We start from the raw sequence: 7,671 nt of genomic DNA on the forward strand, positions 1-7,671 counted from the left end.
AGTTCGGTGGGTATTTTGGTCTGGACCATTACACTTGGTTCCTGTTACTTTCATCTTATGGAGTGCAACAATTAATCAACTAAAAATGAATTCAGCTCACCTCAAAATACCTGAAAACAGACATTTTACTGAGCATTTGCTGAAGTAAGGCCAACTGTCCTTATTTTTTTGAACATGACTGTATGCCATGTAAGATTAACGTCCATGCGGGGCCAGGCTCCACTGTAATCGACCGTTAGCAAGACCATTATGCTGTGTATCCGCAGAGAAAAATCAATGAGCAAAGGAGAGCAGAGCAGAGCAAACGAATCAGAAGAACGCAAGTCATCGGCAGTACATAAGGGAAGATGTAGTATGTACCCACACACACACACACACACACACACACACACTCAGATACATTCCTGCTTGCATGTGTGCGTGTAAATGGACAGTCCTGCGCAGCAGCAGATACACAGACAGAGACAGAGATAGCAAGCATCAGACGAGAGCAGGCTGCTGTGGTTGGTTTACACACAGATACGCCCGCACACTCTCTCGTGCCTCTGCCACTCCTACGAGAACAAATCTCAATGGCCTGAAGGAAGACTGCCCACCCGACCCAACCTATACTCCCCCCCACTCAACGACCGCAACCACTCGAAAACATCCAGCAGCTTAGCCCAAAAGCAGCAGCACGAAGAGCAGCCGAAAAAACTGTGAAAACGAAAGCACACGCAACAGCAACGTGAGCGAGGGAGCGCGAGAGAGAAAGAGAGAGAGCAGTCAGCCCAGAGAGAGCGCAACAACATCCACAGAGAGTGCACAGCAAGAAACGAAACAAAACGAAGCTTAAGCCAATGCTGCTGGCGCTGACGCTGACGTCGAAGCGGACGCTGCCAGCGACTTTTTGTCCAATTGCCAGGCGGCAATTTATCAGCTAGGAGAGATGTTTCGCTGCTGAGACGCTGCAGCAGAGGCAGCAGCAAACGCTGAGAGCAGCACTGCCACGAATACTCTCTCTCTCTCTCGCTCTCACCAGCCCAGCGGCAGCGTATCTATGTGAGCCGAGTATCTGTGTGAGCTGATCTGCGCGTGTGTGCGTGCTGCGGCATTTATTACACCTGAGCTGCTGCTGGTGGTGCTGCTGCTCTGTGGCGTTTCTTCTTTAGCGATGTCGTTGAACGCGAACGCTGCTGGCTGATGTCGGCATCGCCATCGACATCGACGTCGCGGCGACGCGCCGCTACTTCAATTGAATTGTAATGAGCAGCAGCAGCAGCAGCAGCAGCAGCAGCAGCAATGTCGCGCCGCGTCAACAACTTCTCCTGCGTCGCTACCTTGTAATTTTCTCCTTCTTCTTCATTTTCACCACAATTTCTTGTTCTCCAATTTCGCTCCCAATTTTCTCACTTCCATTTTTCGCGGCAACTCGCCTGCCTAGCCTCTTGCCACCAACTGTTCCTTTACCAACCTTTACTTCGGACCCACTTTTCTCTCCTGTTTATCTTTACTTACAAATTTCCAGGCATTTATGCCCCAGCCGTCCCAGCCTAATATCTCCAACTTTTGCTCTCAATTCCTTTTCTCCTCATTCATGCCCATTTACCATTTTTCTACCTACCACTCTTCTCCTTCTACATCCCCCACGATTCTGCCACTTACTCCCCCCCCCCCCCCTTTTCCTCTTCCTTCTTCTTACTCTTTCTTCCTCTCNGCTCTCCTACTTCTCAATTCTTCGCACACGTTGTACAACGTTACATTTGTTTTGGGAAATTCGACAAATTTTCGTCGCCATCTTGACGACTTTTTCACATTTTGTCGCTCCTCCTCCTCCGCCTCCGCCTCCCCGTGGGCCTACAGCAACGTTTCTTCTGCTTGCTGTTAATGCGTTTTACGTTTTATTTCCATCTCCATCTTCCACTCTAATTTGTTTAAATTGTTTTTTAATTAACTGTCAGTGACATTTTCTTTTCATTGTTTTGTGCGCTCTTAGTACGAGTATACCCTACCAGAGAGCGTGTCTAGAGAGCTATAAAGCAGGATTCACCTTTTCGGTATCTCTGATATGTATGAGCCTCTGGAATGGGTACACCTGTACCCAGCGTACGCACATGTTAGTGGAATGCCAAATTGCGGACATATTTTCGAAATATAAACATTTTCTCTCTCTTTCAGTGAAAAATATGCACAATTTTGTTGGTTGGTGAGGGAATGCAAAGCTTCGGTTATTGCAGCTACATTTTCGTAATTGTTTTGTTGGGGTTTTGCTTTTACCTTTGGTTTTGGCTTTTTGTTTGCTTGGGTTCTTGGCCATAATAAAGCTGTTAGGGGAAAGTCGTTGTCGCTGTCGTTGGTTTTGTTGCTGCTGTTTGCTGTTTGCCGGAGAGCAAATCTGTAAGGGAAGAGAAGAGAAGACCTGAGTCTGCACTCCTGGCGCTCATCGGGGGAGCATCATGCACCGTGGGTGCGGCTCCTGGTTACCATTTTGATTGTGATTCTATTTTTGGATTGACCGGTGGAATATGGAGCAGGGCAATCATGATCGTAAATAGCTGAAAGATATTTTCGTACATATATTTTCGGTGAACGAAATCTATGTGGAAAGTACATGCGTGATGGCCGCTGCCCCGCCCGCTCCAGCTCCCTGCCCTCCGCTGCCACTCCTTCTCTCAGGCAGCTCCCCCTCTGGTGTTATCGAGGTGGGCATGATTGAACGGCGGCTGCTGTTGATTTTGCGCCTTTGACGGCGGCCTATCTAATCGCAGCCCCAGTCGGAGTTTCCCACCTTCCTCCCGTCCGCGTCTCTGTCTTGGCTGTCCATTGTCCGCTCCACGTCTGCGGACACAGTCGCCAGATTAGCGAGGCTGGAGGAGGCGGACAGGCGGAGCAGCGAGCACTTTCTGCGTCTCGGGAGTTGTTCCCAGAAAGTCAGCTGGCCAACCAACCACATACCACATACCACAGAAGCGTGTACTATTTATAGGGTATGACACATGTCCGACAGATTGCAGTTTCACTTTCAGGTATGTCATCATGGCTGAGAGCTTCATGGGAAACCAGACGCAACTGTACTGAAACAGTTGTGCCAGCAGGGAGCAGCCGATATCGGTGCGCAGCATTAGCATAACTGAAACTTATCTTGGCCAGTCAGCTCTTTGGCCTAAAGTTAACTCGAATACTTGCGGTTTGATTGCTGGCAATCTGAGTTGACTTTCTGGAACTTGCCGATGTTCAGATTACCTCCTCCAACCGCCAATCCCCCAATCCCACAATCCCTCAATCCAACTGCCATTCCAGAGCTTCCAGCTCGGACTTGGCACGTCCGTGCACTCGTACGCCGAGCACTCTCTTTGCTTCCCCCTCTCGAGCGTTATGTAAGTACGGGGAGTACGGGAGGACGTGTTTAAATTCAAATTGCAATGACGAAACCCACATCCAAGGCACCACCGATCCCCCTCCGATAGCATGCTGCATTCTGAGCTCTCTTTCGCTCTCTCGCTCTCTCTCTCTCTCTCTTTATCGTTGATTGAATTGCGAGCACAAGTGGGAGGGCGAGTGCGAGTGCGACAAGTTTTCCTCGGACAATGGACAATGGACAATGGTAATCCCTTGGGCATTGCACGCGTTGCCCGCCGATAAGCGATCGAATTGTAAACTCACTCAATGCAATCAGGCCATATTCAATTGTATCTGTATCTGTATCTGTATCTGTATCTCATGGCGTGTGCATGTACATAGATACACACAGGTGCATAGGTGCCACAATTTTGCACCTTCGTCTTGGCTGGTCTCTGGTTGCAGCCCAGCCTCATGGCGCCAGTGGTAATTAGAGCACCCGAGTGGCTCTCGCCCGCTCCATCCACCCCATCCCCTCTATCTGTGCTGCGTTGACCCATTCACCATTCAGTAATTACCCAATTTGTCCGCTTCTACTCCGCTCTATCATCGTCGTACGTGCCGAGCGATTTATCGAAGGTGCTCGCATAATGCCACCGCTTCCACTTCCACTTCCACCTGCTCCGCTCTGTGCTCACATAAGAGCCAAGAGCCATTTCGGGCCAAGAATTCTACTCGAGGTGCATAATTCTGCTTGCATAATGGCAAAATGTGTCTGGGACTGCGACCTGTGACTCACTCGGAACAAAGAGAAACCAAATGTATCTCTGTGCAGTGGCCAAGTCACCCACAAGGAACACATCTCCTGGGTGTACATGCAAATCCACTGGCTCTTGTTCATCTTTCCTCGAGGTGGGGATGCTTCAGATGCAACTGCCAGAGGAGAGAGGTTCCACTTGCCACGTTTTGGCCTTTGTCATTGCGAATGTCTTTGGTCGTTTATCGTCTGGGCTTTTCCTCTTCGTTCTCGTTCTCGTTCTCGTTTCTTCGTTTTCATTTTCATTTTCATTTTCCTGCTGCTTGGTTGCCTAATTTCCATCAAGAAGTAATTACGTTGCTGCTCATTAATTTCGTGATCGCATGCCATGTGAAATTGAATGTGGGCGAAGAAGAGAGAGGAGACGAGACGAGACGAGACGAGGGCATGGACTGGAATGGAATGGAATGGAGTATCTTGGCCCTGGCAACGAACGCAGCCAGAGGGTGAGTCTGCGACTGGTGCATGCCGCACACTTGGCCAGCACCGGACAACACCTGCTCCGGGACCTGCCGCTGCTTCAGAGGGGTAGATGGATCTGTGGAGGGAGAGCAGCTGGCTCTCGCTCGTGGCATGAGTTGCATTTGCTGCAAGTTGCAGTTGCAGTGGCACAGTGACAGTTTCAGCTCCAATTCAAATTCCAGTCGAGCGACAATGTAGCTCAAGCCACCTTTGGCCAGCAGTGCGGTGGCCACCCACAAATCAAGCTCAATCAGAGTCAATCAGAGGCCAATCAGTGGCCATAACCGCTTTGGGGGGGCAGTCTCGGTGACGCCCTTGCGGCTCGGAGGGGCGCGCCAGGGCCAAGCGTCGAACGTTTAGCACGGTTCAGCGTTCAGCGTTCAGCGTTCCACGTTCAGCGTTCAGAATGCATGCAACTTTCCCCAACTCCAAAGAAAGTTGTGTGCGCATCCCCCGGGGTGATTCAGGGTGACCGCCATGGCAACGGTCCATTGTCCACCCACCGCCCAGGGGCCAGGGGGGAGTGCGGAGCGAGCGGGAGCTAATCACTATGATTAGCACCACGTAAACGCTGCGTAGTGCACATCCAGATACAGCAAACAGATCCACATCCAGATCCATACGAGATACCCGAGAGATGGCGATGATGATGGAAAGACTACCCGTGAGAGGGGGGGAAAGAGAGAGAGAGAGAGACAATGGCACACGGGCAGACCTTGAAACAGTTCAAAAACGTAAACGGTTCAGTGATCATTGATGTAAAAGCTGAAAACGGAGCAAGCTGTGGCCAAGCAAGGCCCAGAGAAGTGAAACAGAAACAGAAACAGAAACACAAACAGAAGCAGAAGAAGAGGCAAAAACAGAGGCAGAGGCAGAGGCAGAGGCAACGAAAACAAAGTCAAAGTTGAAGCTGAAGCTGAAGCTAATGTTGGAGTGAAGGCAGAAAGATACAATAATGACTGCCAGAGAAGAACACAGTGGAAGAGTCCGACTCCGACTCTGGCTTGTGTCTGTGAGGATGAGGGTCTCGCTTGAGTCTGAGTCTCAGACAGAATCTGGAGCTGGTAGCTGGGAGCTGGCGTGCGCTCTGATCTGCCTGACTGCTTCGCATGGCATCGGTCTTGGCTTGGTCAAAAAAATCGTTGAGCCGTTGAGCGGAGTTTGGGTACACATCTGTCGGATGGAGAGCACTTGCCCACTGCCCACTGCCCACTGCCCAATGGATATGCTGTGAATAGATAAGCCAGAAGAAATACTTTCTATAGCATCTCTGGAACTAGCACTCCTCCTCGCCTCCTTGTCAATGGAGCAAAAGCTTCCTCCCTGGCACATCAAAACCGCCATTTAAACCGGGCTCGGGCTCTGAGCTCTCTTTCTCCCTCTTCGAGTACGAGTTGTGTGTGTGTGTGTGTGTGTGTGTGTGTGTCTCCCTTGGAGTGCTGACGGTTGCCCCCTTCAGATTGTCGTCTTTCGTTGTTTGCCGGTAATGATCTTTAACCAAGCGTAACGTTCGCTTTCAGTGCGTCTACATCTGCGCCGTCACCATCATCATCATCATCATCATCATCATCCCATTCCATTCCCCCTAGCCATCATCATTATCATCTTCTTGCAGCCATTTCTTCTCTGCTCTTCTTTGCTCCTCTCTTCTCCTCTCCCAGCGAGACAGATGGACAGACATTCAGGTTGGGTTGAGTAGCGTGGCTCCACCCGCCGCCTCGCTTCCGCCCGCGTGGATGGCGCAGAGCTTCTGCGCAACAGAGAGAGAGAGAGAGAGAGAGAGAGAGAGATGCAGATGCAGATGCAGATACGGGTATGTGTGTGTGTGTGTGAATGCACCATTAAAGATCAGTCAGGCAGTGACTGCTTAGACCTTGATTTCCCTAATGGCCGCAAGCCTTGACCAAGGGTTCGGGTCTCCCTGGGGATCACTGGGGATGTGGCTCGTTTATGGGAACAAGCTTTGAGTAAACCTTCCACTAAGATCAATAAAAATACTCTTCTATACACACCGCAAAGTGAGTTGGTAGGAAGGGGAACCCCTTGGCTTGATGCCATGTCCGAAAGCTGGCTGGAGATAAGGCTCAGGAAGCGACTCAGACAGCAGACAATTTCGCAGAAATTTTCAACAAACACAAAAGCCAAAACGAAGCTACAACTCACATGGACACACACGTACACACACACACACACACACACATGTATGTCTGTATGTATGTGTGCACTCACGGATACAGATGCGGATACAGAAATGCTAATGCGCCTGCCGCCTGCCGCCTGCCGCCTGGTCTGCTTTCAATACCCTTCCAAAGGGTATCTGCAGCTGATGCTGATGCTGATGCTGAAGATGAGTTTTCCTTCGCCTGAAGGCGGTTTGCACTCCAAAGTGTATCTTTGGCTTCGGCTCTGTGGGTCTGCTTTCTGGGCTCGTCTTGATGGTAATTTTGCCTTCACCTTCAATGAGAGATGACCATAAAAGTTTGGGCCCATGCATCGCTGGCTGGATGGGATCGAGCATGGATTGGAGTTGGACGCAGACGCAGACGTGGACGTGGCCGTGGCCGTGGCCGTGGACGCTGTGCCGCGTCGAGGGGCAGGGCAGGGCAGGGCTGGAGCCGAGTCCGAGTCCGAGTGGCGTGTGAAAAATGCCAAGTGATTTTGCTGCTGCTGCTGCTGTTTGCTGCGAAATTGATTTTCTTTTTCTGGGATGCCATAGGCAAAAGATACATATTTTTGTATCTCAGCGCCATGGCGGTGAATGAGCGAAAAAAGATACAAATAGAGAGAGAGAGAGAGAGAGAGTTATAAATAGCTGCCTGACTTGTCTTGATCTTTACTCTGTCTGCGCTGTGTATCTGCAGGCAGCCATGGACACAGACGCAGCCACAGATACAAAAGTATCTATAGATGTAGGCGTAGGCGAAATCTCAGCAGCAGCAGCAGCAGCAGCGAATAACAAACCAGAAGATCAAACCAGATCATCAGCAGCAGCGTGATCAGCGCGCGCAGCCACCGCCAGACACAGCCACAGCCACAGATACAGATACAGATACATTTACAGATACAGTGTGTGT

This window comes from Drosophila guanche, unplaced genomic scaffold (genome assembly GCF_900245975.1).
Source record: "Drosophila guanche unplaced genomic scaffold, DGUA_6, whole genome shotgun sequence".
Lineage (NCBI taxonomy): Eukaryota > Metazoa > Arthropoda > Insecta > Diptera > Drosophilidae > Drosophila > Drosophila guanche.